The sequence below is a fragment of the Lynx canadensis genome, chromosome B2, assembly GCF_007474595.2.
Source record: "Lynx canadensis isolate LIC74 chromosome B2, mLynCan4.pri.v2, whole genome shotgun sequence".
NCBI classification, from domain to species: Eukaryota; Metazoa; Chordata; class Mammalia; order Carnivora; family Felidae; genus Lynx; species Lynx canadensis.
The window spans coordinates 35786141-35800116 of NC_044307.1; the positions used below are offsets into that span (position 1 = coordinate 35786141).

The window sequence follows — 13976 nt, forward strand, 5'->3', positions numbered from 1 at the left end:
GGGGAGAGAGAGAGAGAGACAGACAGACAGACAGACAGACACAGAAAGACAGAGAATCCAAAGCAGGCTCCAGGTTCTGAACTGTCAGCACAGAGCCCAACGCGGGGCTCGAACTCACAAACTGTGAGATCATGACCTGCACTGAAGTCGGACACTCAGCCGACCTGAGCCACCCAGACACCCCTCAATTTTGTCTTATTTAATTCAGTCCCCACTAAAACTCTATTTGATAGGGGTTTTTTTGGGTTTTGTTTTTTTGTTTTTGTTTTGTTGTCCCTGTCTTGCAGATTGAGGAACTGAGGCTCAGGGAGATTAAGAAACTTGCCAGAAAAACACTCCTAGGGGAACCAAATTCAAACCCCCTGATTCCAAAGCACACATGGTGGGGATGAGTATTTTTGTTTATAAGGAAAATTTCAGTGTGTCTTATTCTACCCTTTTCTCTCCTGTGATCCCTATCCATAATAGATATTTTAATAAATAGCTATTGATTTATTGAAAACATCTGAGTCCAGCTTGCTTTTAACCAGATCCTCGAATAGTCCTTAGCCTGGTGGGCTGGGTTTTTGTCCCACTTTGTCTTACTCTTTCAGTATAGTGTTTTCTCTGCCTCACAGTATGCTTAGTGCTCCTAAGTGGGCAGTTTTGCCAATAAGTTGAATTTAAGAAACATTTAAATTTAGTAACAGTGGGGGCGCCTGGGTGGCGCAGTCGGTTAAGCGTCCGACTTCAGCCAGGTCACGATCTTGCGGTGCGTGAGTTCGAGCCCCGCATCAGGCTCTGGGCTGATGGCTCAGAGCCTGGAGCCTGTTTCCGATTCTGTGTCTCCCTCTCTCTCTGCCCCTCCCCCATTCATGCTCTGTCTCTCTCTGTCCCAAAAATAAAAACGTTGAAAAAAAAAAAAAAAAATTTAGTAACAGTGTATCAGTGGGAGCACAGGAATTTCTGGTCTGACATACCATTTGAGGAGTTTCCTTTTGCGAAGATTGTAACGTGTGATAAGACTTGAAATTTACCTTTTTTTTTTTAATGTTTATTTTTGAGAGACAGAGTACGAATGGGGGGGAGGGGCAGAGAGAGAGGGAGACACAGAATCTGAAGCAGGCTCCAGGCTCCGAGCTGTCAGCACAGAGCCCCATGTGGGACTTGAATCCATGAACCTCGAGATCATGACCTGAGCTGAAGTTGGATGTTTAACTGACTGAGCCACCCAGGTGCCCCTGAAATTTGCTTTTTGAGAAAGAACAGAGGGCATTTTATTTTATTTTATTTTTTAAAGTTTATTTATTTTGAGAGAGCGCTTGAGCTGAGGAGACGTAGAGAGAGGGGGAGAGAAAGAATCCCAAGCAGGCTCTACGCTGTGAGTGCGGAGCCTGATGTGGGGCTCAAACTCATGAACTGTGAGATTATGACCTGAGCCAAAGTCAAGAGTCAGGTGCTTAACCAGCTGAGCCACCCAGGTGCCCTGCATTTTATTATTTTGGTGGTATTCATCTTATTTGCCCAGATAAAGGAATATGGAAATTAATTTCACAAGTGTATTATGGGAGTTTTTGTGTAACTGTTCTGAAACCTTTAGATTCCAACATAACTGGAATCTAAACTGTTTAGGAAGCATGCTTTCTTCTCAGTGTTGTGTTCATAAAAAATTTCCTAGTGGAAGCTATACTTTATAATGTTACTCTTTTCTCTTTTTTAACTTTTTTTTTTTTTTTTTTTTTTGAGAGTATGAGAGAGAGCAGGGAAGGGAGCTCAAGCTGGGGATGGATAGAGAGAGAGAATCTTAAGCAAGCTCCAAGCCCAGTGCAAAGCCTGACATGGGGCTTCATCCCTCGACCATGAGATCATGACCTGAGCCCAAATCAAGAGTCAGGCGCTTAACCAACTGAACCACCCGGGCACCTCTATAATGTCACTCTTTAAGCCAAGATCTAATCAGTCATAAAAATCCCTTGTATTGAGTCTCCTTTGAAAGCTATTTTTGTACACTTGAGGAAATTATGGAAAGATTTTCAAAATTATGCTAAAATCAGAGGAAGGGAACATTGTAAAGCAAAAAGCCTTGTGGGGTTTTTTTGGTTTTTTTGTTTTTTTTTTTTTTTTTAGTTAGCTCATATGTATAGAGTTTTTAATTCCAGATATAACTTCCTTGTATTTTTGAAATGTCATCAACAAAGCTTAAAAAAAAAAAAAAAAAAAAGTGATGTTTCCAACTCCTCTCAGAAAGGTCCAGAGCACATGGGGGAAAGACCCAGAGAAACTTGTCAGGCCAGCCTGATGCTGCTTCCTCACACGCATCAACGCATCAGCCTCCTTTCCTGTCTTCCTCTCACTGCCTCCTTAAAGGCATCTTCTGCCCTTTGGCACACAGAGATCAAGTCAGCAGTTTTTAGGACCAAATTGATGGCAGTTACTCTGTTTCTCCCTGTCCTGTAAGGGAAATTTCCTTAGGCTATTGAGTTAGGAAGTGACAGTTGATGGACCACTATTGCTCATTCTCTAAATCAGAGTCTAATAATTCAAGAAACCTTCGTGTCTTGTCAGTAAGCCTAACTATTGGGTTCACTCCAAATGAGTATTTTGCCTTGCAGGTGGAAACTGAATTCTTGGAGCTCAGTTGTAAAGAGAGAGCATTGGAAGGGTGTGGTTTTTAGCTCTTTAATGTTGTTGACTATTAAAGTGCTGCTTTTACTTACCAGTGTGGATATTGATGCACCGTATATTCTTGTGTGTGATCATTCTGGGAAGCTGTGGGCATGTACAACTAATAGCATTTTGCATAGCATTTGGAAGGAAACTGAAGAATACATAATAATATAAGGGATAAATAGAAACATATGGAGGAGAATTAGGTACAAGAAATAGGAACTGCTGGGCCTGTAAGAGGGCTAGAAAAGGAAAAAAAAAATTATCCTTCCTGATATCATGGTACCAATGAACAACTGCCTTTTAGTTAGAATTACTTAGCAGTACCTTTGAAGTAAATGTAGAGGGAACATGGCCTGGCAGATTCAGCTCCCTAAAGGAAAGCCCTCAAGCATATTGTTTCCTAAGGGCTGGCCTGTCAAAGGCCCCTGGAACATCTGACACTCCTTGCGGTGGCGCCTTGGGAATGACCGAGGGCACTGGGAGCAATGGTGAATACCTGACCTCTGGTAGTTTCTCCTCTTGACTCCACCCAGGGAACAAGAGGCAGCAGAGGTGGGGTTCTTTTTCTAGGTTTCAGCCTTGGGTAGGAAACCCTGCTCCTGAATTCTCTTGATGAGAAGAATGGAGGGACTCCATAGTGACTCACGTCAGCCTCCCACTCTGCAGCAGAAAATAAATAAGCTGACACTTATTTAGTACTTACCAGATGCCAGGCCCCGCTCTAAGGGCTTTCCATATATTGCTTCATTTAATCTTTACATTATCCCTGTGAGGGAAGTTCTGGTTGTATGCCCGTTTTAAGGATGGAGACACCAAGGGACAGTGACATTATGTCACTTGCCCGAGGTTCTAAGGCTACTAAGTCATGGAACCATGATTCAAACCCATCCTATCCTCGCAGTCTGAGCTCTTAGCTTCTGCTGTGAGTAGGGTGTCGCTATACACTATACCCACAGAATCTAGCTTTTAGTTTGATTTGGGAGTTCTGTACTCTCTCTCAGCTCACCAGATGCCTCCTTTCCACTCCCTGGTGCCCAGAACAAGGTTTTTCTGGCTGGCATTGCATGTCCAAAGATAAACCATCCTCCGGGCCCTGGCCCTTTAGAATTTTCCTGAACTAGTCTTTTCCTAGGCATTCCGCCCAGCTCATCTTCCCAGTCTACAGCCTTATGTGTAATGTGTGACTTGTTTGACTTAATCCTTTATCTGATTAACCCATAGTTTTCCCTTCACAGTCACATTCTTAGTCCCCCCCAGTCCCGACCTCATATCTTTATGTCCACTTTGATCCTACCAGCCATCCTCTTGGCTTTCATCCTTCCATGGAATCACTGAGTCTTAGAGCTAAAGAGGAACTTTAGCACTGATCTAGTACATAGCCTTGTTTTGTAAAGAGGGAATTGAGGACAGGAAAGGTGAAGTAACTTGTTCACCCAGCTAAAAATGCCTCACTGGCACTCAAACCTTTATTTCTTAATTCTAGTATGGTGTTCTCTCCATCACACCACACTCACTGTCTGCTATCTTTGCCCTCAGCCAAGCCAGGCTCCTGCATGTTAGGCCCAATTTGTTTACTTGGGACATCAGTAATTTTTTTTTAAGGTTTTATTTTTGGGGCACCTGGGTGGCTCAGTCGATTGAGCGTCTGACTTTGGCTCGGTCATGATCTCACGGTTCGTGGGTTCAAGCCCCGCTTCGGGCTGTGTACTGACAGCTCAGAGCCTGGAGCCTGCTTCCGATTCTGTGTCTCCCTCTCTCTCTGTCCCTCCCCTGCTCACACTCTGTTTCTGTCTCTCACTCTCAAAACTAAATAAACATTAAAGAAGAATTTTTTTTGAAAGATCTTATTTTTAAGTAATCTCTACATCCCACACAGGGCTTGAACTCACAACCTTGTGATCAAGAGTCTCATGCTTTATCGACTAAGCCAGCCAGGCGCCCCTAGGCATTTATAATTTTTAATTATGACACCTTTTGATGCTGAGGAGGTCTGAGATAGTCTCATATACAATGGAAAAGTGTATCTCTGTATCTGTACTGCATAATTGGGACTTTACATATCCATGACCTTTCAAGGGAAGGTTGGAGTAGATCCAGCAACATCAAGTGGTTTTAGGAGTAGATCATTCAATGACTTAGAACTGAGGACCAAAGCAGAGTCTAGGCTAGTGCCCAGAGATGAACTGCTTGGACCTCAGAAAATGCCCTACTATTTTATTTGCAAATAAAATTTGAGGTGATAATAACAAATATGTCAAGCACTTACTGTGTAGGAGGCACTGTGCCATGTACTATGTTGTGTATTTTCTCAGTCCTTACAACAATTACAGAGGTAGTTACCATTTTTCTGTCCCTTCCAAAGATGAGGAAACTTGATATGCAAGGGGGTTGACTAACCTAAAGTCTCACGTTTAGAGTCCACTTAAATATATATATATATATGTATATATATATGTGTGTGTGTGTGTATATATATACACATACACACACATACACACACACGTACGTGTATACATACATATATATACATATATATATACATATATATATATACATATATATATATATATATTTAAGTTTATTTGAGAGAGAACACACATGTGTGAGCAGGGGTGGGGCAGAGAGAGAGAATTCCAAGCAGGCTCTGCACTGTCAGCATGGACCCCAGTGCAAGGCTCTAACTCATGAACCGCGAGATCATGACTTAAGCTGAAATCAAGAGTCGTACCCTGACAGAGCCACCCAGGTGCCTCTAGAGTCCATTTTTTAAAATAGAAGTATAGGGGCACCTGGGTGACTCAGTCTGTTAAGCATCCGACTTCAGCTTGGGTCACGGTCTCATGGCTCGGGTTCAAACCCCACGTCGGGATCTGTGCTGACGGCTCAGAGCCTGGAGCCTGCTTCAGATTCTGTGTTTCCCTCTTTCCCTGCCCCTCCCCTGCTCATGCTGTCTGTCTCTCTCTCAAAAAATAAATAAACATGAAAAAAATTTTAAGTTGAAGTATAATTGATCTACAATGTTACGTTAGTTTCAGGTGTACAACATAGTTATTGGACAAGTCTGCACTTTATGCTGTGCTCACCACAAGTGTAGCTGCCATCTGTCACCATACAAGGCTAATACAGTACAACTGACTGTATCCCCTATGCTTTACCTTTCATCCTCATGACTTACTCATTCCATAACTGGAACTCTGTATCTCAGCCCCCTTCACCCATTTTGCCCATACCTCTCCTCCCCCTTCCTTCTGGCAACCATCAGTTTGTTCTCTGTTTTTTTGAGTCTCTTGCTGCCTGTTTTTAAAAGAAATTTTTTAATGTTTTTTTTTATTTATTTTTGAGACAGAGAGAGACAGAGCATGAGCAGGGGAGGGGCAGAGAGAGAGCGAGACACAGAGTCTGAAGCAGGCTCCAGGCTCTGAGCTGTCAGCACAGAGCCCGACGCGGGGCTCGAACTCACGAACCGTGAGATCATGACCTGAGCCGAAGTCAGACACTCAACCGACTGAGCCACCCAGGCGCCCCCTTTATTTTTTTTTTGATTCCACATGTAAATGAAATCATATAGTATTCATCTTTGTCTGTCTGACTTAATTTCACTTAGCCACAGTACCCTCTCGGTCCACCCATGTTGTTACAAATGGCAAGATCTCATTCTTTTTTATAACTGAGTAATATTCCAGTGTATGTGTGTAATATGTGGGGTTTCACTTCTCTGTCACACTTTTTTAAAATTTAAAATAGCTATTATAAGGAGGTTTTTTTTTATTTTTAAAAAATTTTTTTAACGTTTTTTATTTATTTTTGAGACAGGGAGAGACAGAGCAGGAACAGGGGAGGGTCAGAGAGAGGGAGACACAGAATCTGAAACAGGCTCCAGGCTCTGAGCTGTCAGCACAGAGCCTGATGCGGGGCTCGAACTTGCAGACCGCTGAGATCATGACCTGAGCCGAAGTCGGCCGCTTAACCGACTGAGCCACCCAGGCGCCCCTATAAGGAGGTTTTTTTGGAGCAAAGAAACCTTGGACATTAAAAGAAAGTTAGGAAGTTACCATCCAACTTCCATGGGCCTTTTTGTCTGCTGCTGCAGGAAGAGTGGATAGAAAGAGAGGGAAGGCTGGAAAGAAGGCACATGCAGCAGGTAAGGTGGCCGGAGAAGAGCTCTGTCCTGGAGTGGCATGGAATGGTCTGCTCTGTGCCGCTGGCTGTTTTCCAGGATGGGATTTTGCTCACTTTGTGCTATCATGGTTCCAGCCGATTGTATAGCGAACATATCAGGTGAAGCCATCCTATCTGGAAAGATAGAGGCCACGTTGGAAGTCTGGGTACTTCTCCTTTTTGGGGCATTTTATGGGAAGGGGAGGAAGCACCCCAACCACACACCCCATACACACCCAGACAGTTCACTGCCTGGCGATTCCCCAGTCCCTTCCCACCAAAATATAAACACTTTCTTTATCCACCTTGGTGATCTCAGGGCTGTAGAGAAATCAAAAGTAGCTCTTCCTTTTGAAGATTGGCTCCCCTAATTCAGATGGATGGCATAAGTTACCCCATTCCACTGATCCCTTTTCCTCATTACTTCCACCTCTTCCTTTGCTGGACGCCAGCCTGGCCAGTGTCTCTGCTCCTTGTAGAGTACCTCTCCAGAGGCCTGCCTTCTTAAGATGACTGAACCCTCCATTTCATAAGTTTTCATGGCCTCCAAAGACATTTATATTTGAAAAATACATAAAACCCATACAAAGACAATAAAAAGGTATAAGCTTTTTATGTTTAAAAGTACACTTTTAGGGGCACCTGGGTGGCTCAGTCGGTTAAGCGTCCGACTTCAGCTCAGGTCACGATCTCACGGTCTGGTCCGTGAGTTCGAGCCCCGCGTCAGGCTCTGGGCTGATGGCTCAGAGCCTGGAGCCTGCTTTCGATTTCTGTGTCTCCCTCTCTCTCTTCCCCTCCCCTGTTCAATTTTTAGTATATTGCTGCCGAAGCGAGCACTTCCCCCTCCCCCATTCATGCTCTGTCTTTGTCTCAAAAATAAATAAACGTTAAAAAAAATTAAAAAAATAAAAAATAAAAATACACTTTTAATAAAGTAAAATTTCTCTTGATCCCTTTAACTCCTCCACCAAACCAACCCCTGGTAATAATTTGATATACATCCTTCTGAGTTTTTCCATGGCCGTACAGATAGATATACTTTTGGGTACACACGCACACATAGAGAAATGTCTTATGTAGCTTGCGTAAATACTTCCAGCTACTACCAGAAGTTGGGTGGCTTAAAACAACAGTAAATCTGGGGTGCCTGGATAGCTCGGTTGAGCATCTGGCTCTTGTTTTCTGCTCAGGTCATGATCCCAGGGTTACGGGATCCAGCCCTGTGTTGGGCTCTGTGCTGGGCTTGGAGCCTACTTAGGATTCTCTCTTTCTCCCTCTGCCTCTCTCCCCTAAATCAAGATCTCAGTAAGACTGTACTACCTCTAGGGAAGATTCTTCTTTGCCTGCTTCTGGTGATTGCCAGAAATCCTTGGTATCCACTGGCCATGATAGCAGAACCCCAGTCTCTGCGGCCATCTTTACATGGCCATCTTTCCTCCATATGTCTTTTGTATCCTCTTATCTTCTCATAAGGATACCATTTAGATTAGGTTTAAGGCCCATTCTACTTCAGTAGTACTTCATCTTAATTAGTTACATCTGCAAAGATTCTGTTTTCAATTGTGGTCACGTTCTGAGGTTCCAGAAAGACTCGAATTTGAGAGGGATACTATTCAACCCAGTATACACATTTTTCAGGATCTTATACTATTCCATTCTGTGACTATTCCATAATTTAAATTTCTAGTTTTTTGTTTTTTTGTTTTTTTGGGGTTTTTTGCTGTTATAAAATGCACCTGGGACATTCATATATACGTACCTTTAAAAAGTTTTTTTAAATAATTTACTTTTGGGGCGCCTGGGTGGCGCAGTCGGTTAAGCGTCCGACTTCAGCCAGGTCACGATCTCGCGGTCCGGGAGTTCGAGCCCCGCGTCGGGCTCTGGGCTGATGGCTCGGAGCCTGGAGCCTGTTTCCGATTCTGTGTCTCCCTCTCTCTCTGCCCCTCCCCCGTTCATGCTCTGTCTCTCTCTGTCCCAAAAATAAATAAACATTGAAAAAAAAAATAAAAAATAAATAAATAATTTACTTTTGAGAGTGTGCATGCAAATGGGGGAGAGGCAGAGTGAGGAGGACAGAGGATCTGAAGCAGGCTCTGTGCTGACAGCAGAGAGCCTGATGCAGGGCTCAAACTCACAAACTGAGATCATGACCTGAGCCGAAGTTGGATGCTTAACTGATTGAGCCACCCAGGTGCCCCCATATATACATATACTATTATTCCTGTAAGAGATTCTTAGAATAGCTGGGTTAAAGGGCATTTTCAATTTTAATAAGTACTACCCAGATTGTCTTCATAAACTTATACCAACTTTCATTAACAGTATATGTTGCTCACCAGGACTGGATATTGTCACTGTTTTGCCAGTTAGAAAACTAAAGAATGGTATCTTATTTTAAGATGTATTTTTTTTTTACCATTATTGCAGTTGGATATCTTTTCATATGTTTTATAGACCATTTATATTTATTTTTCTGTGAATTACTGTGAATTGTCCCAACATCATTTATTGCATCCATCCTTTCTTCGCTGAATTGAAATTGACCTTTATCACAAATCGAATATTCTCATGTGTGTGTGTGTGTGTGTGTGTGTGTGTCTGTGCCGGATTTGTTACTGCATTCTTTATTCTGTGTTATTAAACTTTTTGTCTGTTACTTTATAAGAACATAGTTCTTATTATTTGCAATAGTTATGTTTCATAAAGTCTATGCAAACTTTTTGTTGCTTTATAAGAAGATACAGTCAATTCTCATTATTTTCTGTAGTTATGTTTTATGAAGTCCCTGCAGACACTGAATTAGTGTTTGCACTAGTTACTAATTAGTAATTACTAATTACTGACCCATTGCCCCTAGGGAAAATCAGAGTTAGGTTCCTGAGAGTCTCTGGGCACATTTTCATCAAGTGATGAATACCTGACTTTGTTTCATGTATATTTTTGTTTAAAGATACCTTATTTAATATATATTGTTGATTCATTAACACTGAATTCACGTCAACAAGCACTATAACGCCTGCCTAAACAAAGCTTACCCAACACATGTATTTTCCCTGGAAGGCACATCACAGCCTGCTTGCACTTAGGAGCGCTAGAGAGTACTTTAGCACTGTGCTCCGAGGCCATTTTTTAATTAGTGAACTATTTGTTGAGTTTTGGGTTCATAGCAAAGTTAAGTAGAAAGTGCAGAGAGTTCCCATATACCCCGTCCCCACAAACACACAGCATCCTTGGGAGCCATTCTGAACTGCAAAACCACAATAAGAATGCAAAAACCGTGGCACCAAGTAGCCAAAAGGACACTCGTTTACAGTTCGAAGGTGAAGCAAAAAGGTAGAGTGTTGTCTCCTTCCACCTCAGCTAGAGTTCGCCCCTCTGCATCACCATAGGAATTGATTGGGGTTACAAATAAATTTCAGAGAGTAGGCAGGTTCACAGATCAGAGTCTGTAAATAATGAGGATTGACGGTACTTTCTGAATTACAGTAGCTTTATAGAATGCTGCTATACGTTTTTATACTTAGTAGCGCAAGTTCCTCATTTTTTTCTTATTCAAGACTTTATTGTCTACAACTCTTACCGTACGATATTAGACGAATAAGCCAATTGAAAATGGGCGAAAGATTTGAGTAGACATTTCTTCAAAAAAAAGATATGCAGATAATGGGAATGTAAACTAGTGCAGCTGCTTTGGAAAAGTTTGGCAGTTCCTTGGAAAATTCAACACAGAGTTATTAAGTGACCTAGTAATTCCACTCCTAGGTGTGTACACAGAAGAATTGGAAACACATGTCCACACAAAAACTTGTATGCAAATATTCATAGAAGCATTGTCCGTAGTAGCCCCAAAGTAGAAATGTCCAGCAACATATGAATGAATAAGCAAAATGTAGTATATCCACGTAATGGAATATTACCTGACAATAGAAAGGAAAGAACATTTGATATGCACTGTAACATGGATGAACCCAGAAAACATCATGCTAAATTAAAGAAGCCAGACAAAAAAGACCCTATATTGTACAATTCCATTTATTTGAGATATCAGGATATGCAAATGCACGGACACTAAAAGATGAGTAGTTGCCTAGGGCTGGCGGCAGAGGGGTTAGAATGGGAAGTGTCTACTAATAGGCATGGGGTTTCTTTTTAGGGTAATAAAAATGTTTTATAATTAGATAATGGTGATAGTTATTCAACTGTGTGAATATACTAAAAGCCAATGAATTGTACACTTTAAATGAATGAATTTTATGGTCTGGGAATTAAACCTCAATAAAGCTGTTTTTTTTTTTTTTAATTTTTTTTAATGTTTATTTCTGAGACAGAGACAGAGCATGAGTGGGGGAGGGGCAGAGAGAGGAGGACACACAGAATCTGAAGCAGGGTCCAGGCTCCGAGCTGTCCGCACAGAGCCTGACGCGGGGCTTGAACTCACAAACTGTGAGATCATGACCTGAGCCAAAGTCGGTTGCTCAACCGACTGAGCCACCCAGGCACCTTTTTTTTTTATTTTAATGTTTTATCTACATGGAGAAATAAAATAATGCTCTTTCCCTCCAGTCTTGCCCTCTTTATGCCCAGCATGGAGAGAGGCTCGAGCCATCCAGTGACTCATGAGCAGTGAGGGGTGAGGGTCCTCAGGTCCACCATCTGCCTGAGGTGTATCATATGAGGCTCTTAATGTATTCTTTTTTTTTAATTGTTTTTTTTTTTAAATTTTATTCATTTTTGAGAGACAGAGACAGAGGGTAAGCTGGGGAGGGGCAGAGAGAGAGGTGGACACAGAATCCAAAGCAGGCTCCAGGCTCCGAACTGTCAGCATGGAGCCCGATGTGGGGCTTGAACCCACGGACTGCGAGATTGACCTGAAGTCAGATGCTTAATGGACTGAGCCACCCAGGCACCTTCTTAATGTATTCTTTAATGGTATCTGTGCCTGCGGGGGGTGTCCTCTATAGATTTTAAGCAGTGACCATACTTTGTAATTCATTTGTATTACCTAGAATGCCTTCTGGCCCTTAAATTATTTCCAGAGTTACTTGGGACAGGGGATGGATTATTGCCTGTTCTTATACATTTACTCTTGTAGATGAACTTCAGAATGAGATTGTCACAGCCTCACCCTACTCCTACCTTCATCAGAAGCAAACTCTGGTGGGAACCTATCCAAGTTCTATTGAATATACTTTTGGGTAGACTTGGCGTCTTTGTAGTGTTTAGCCTTCCTGCCCAAGATCGCAGTATGATATGTTTATTTATTCAGGTCTTATGTTATGCCCTTCTTGTTAAATTTATTGCTGGTTGTGAAAGAGGCCATTTTCCGTTCCAATTTTTAAATGACTGTGGCCAGGAGAGTAAGAAGTAATTGATGTTCCTGTGTCTGGACGTGAATGTCTTATTTTTTTTTTTTCAACGTTTATTTATTTTTGGGACAGAGAGAGACAGAGCATGAACGAGGGAGGGGCAGAGAGAGAGGGAGACACAGAATCGGAAACAGGCTCCAGGCTCCGAGCCATCAGCCCAGAGCCTGACGCGGGGCTCGAACTCACGGACCACGAGATCGTGACCTGGCTGAAGTCGGATGCTTAACCGACTGCGCCACACAGGCGCCCCTGGATGTGAATGTCTTATATTCTGCCACCTTATTGGGTCCACTTTTTAGTACTCTATTCTTTCTTTTTCTTTCCTGATTTTCCTTCCCAGGGTTTTCTTCTTCCACCTGCTTCTGAAAGCATCTCTACCTGGAAATCCCAAGAATATCTAAAGTTCAGAATAAAACTGAAATTAACTAAGTTACAGTTAAAATAATGTGTCTGTGCTCTTAGGTTCAGAACTGCTCACTGCTAGCTCTTGAGGCACCTTTATAAATTGAGAGAAGATGCCCCCTTTCTCCTGACACATGACTCTTATCTCCTGGGGAGATTGCCATACCTAACTGATTCCGTCAGAATATGACGCATGACCGCAGAAAAATGTCATAATGAATCTGCAGGTGTCTGGCGTCTCCTGTGTCCGGGCTCTCTTAGACGAGGTGCATTCAGGCAGTCTCAGCTGCAGAGGCATTCTTGTAGCACTGCTTATATTTTATTTTTATTTTTATTTTTATTTTTTATTTTATTTTATTTTATTTTTATTTTTATTTAATTTTATCTTATTTTATTTTATTTTATTTTATTTTTAATAAAAACGTTTATTCTTGAGAGAGACAGAGACAGTGCGAGCAGGTGAGGGACAGAGAGAGAGGGAGACAGAATCCAAAGCAGGCTCCAGGCTCTGAGCTGTCAGCACAGAGCCCGACGCAGGGCTTGAACTCACAAACCGCAAGATCATGACCTGAGCTAAAGTTAGACGCTTAACTGACTGAGCCACCCAGGTGCCCCTTTGCAGTGCTGCTTAGATCTATAGATTTTGTCTTTGCTGCCTCAGTTTACCTCATATTTCACCTCTCATCACAGGACAAGTTCCGCCACCCCACCCACCGCCAAAAAGACAAAAACAAAGTAAAACCCAGTCGTCCTCTTCCCAGCCTCTCTCTTCTCACTCTAGTCACGATCCAGAATAACCTTCCTAAAGCATCAGGAAACCCCTGCCCAAGGCCTTTGATGGTTCCTTGTTTTGCTCAGAGTCAGATGTGCTTCATGCCTTGGAAGCCCGAATCACGGCCTTCCTCCGCAGCTACTTTTCTCGTTTCCCCCGCCGCCCCTTCTGTGCTCTTCCCCAGTTGGGAACTCATGGTTAGCGCCTGTCTCCTGTCACTCTCTGTTTGCTCATCTGTAAAGGGAGAATGGCACTGCCTCCTCAGTAATTCTACGGCAACAGGTAAATGATACAGCACGCGATGGTGACCAGCACCGGGCCTGGCACTTTCCCCTTCCTTCCCTCTCCCTCGTGAGGATTTTGGAAACTGAAATGCTGTATAATTATAACATGTTTAGATTATTTATGCCTCACTGTATGTCCATTACCCAAAGTTCTTGTATTTAGGCAGGAATTCATATTTGACCTCTAATCAGGAACATTTGAAAATATTCCAGAAAGAAAAATAAGGATAACTTTGCAGCCTCAGTGTGCCACCAAAACAGGTGCCATTGAAGGGTTCCCGGGTGTCCTTGGAGGCCCCTGGCAGGCTTAAGGGTGCAGCATTGTGTCCTGGCTGTGACAGTCTG

General features: G+C 42.6%; 1 protein-coding gene across 6 annotated transcripts in view; it reads left to right on the plus strand.

The window, feature by feature from the left end:
• The window catches only part of CB2H6orf89 (chromosome B2 C6orf89 homolog), a 45876-nt gene that overhangs the window by 17091 nt on the left and 14809 nt on the right, over positions 1-13976 (plus strand). The gene's annotated exons all lie outside the window — the stretch shown is intronic.